We start from the raw sequence: 362 nt of genomic DNA, 5'->3' as shown, positions 1-362 counted from the left end.
TAATTTCATTCTCCATGTTTGTTGATGGTTTACCTAAAACCTGGCTCTCAGTCCTTTTTTCATCCATATAACAATCTTGTCCTATGATGCACTTTAATGATAAATTATCAAGATATTAGTATTTATGGTAACTACACTTCTCTAAAATCTCAATCTCAAACACCTCGTTTGATGTTTCTTACTCTAATTTCCTGACTTTTCTAGTCCAGTCATATTACCACATTCACATTATCTATTATCTCCTCATGCCCTCACTTTCCACCTTTCTCAGATAAATTTTCATGGCCCACCCGCAACTCCTTTACCTGCAATCTCCATTCTGCTCTCCTAGTAGAATGCTGACCTTTTGAAATCCAAATTCC

The sequence above is a fragment of the Propithecus coquereli genome, unplaced genomic scaffold (genome assembly GCF_000956105.1).
Source record: "Propithecus coquereli isolate 6110/MARCELLA unplaced genomic scaffold, Pcoq_1.0 Scaffold124, whole genome shotgun sequence".
NCBI lineage: Eukaryota > Metazoa > Chordata > Mammalia > Primates > Indriidae > Propithecus > Propithecus coquereli.
Note: the sequence above shows the minus strand (reverse complement) of the source record.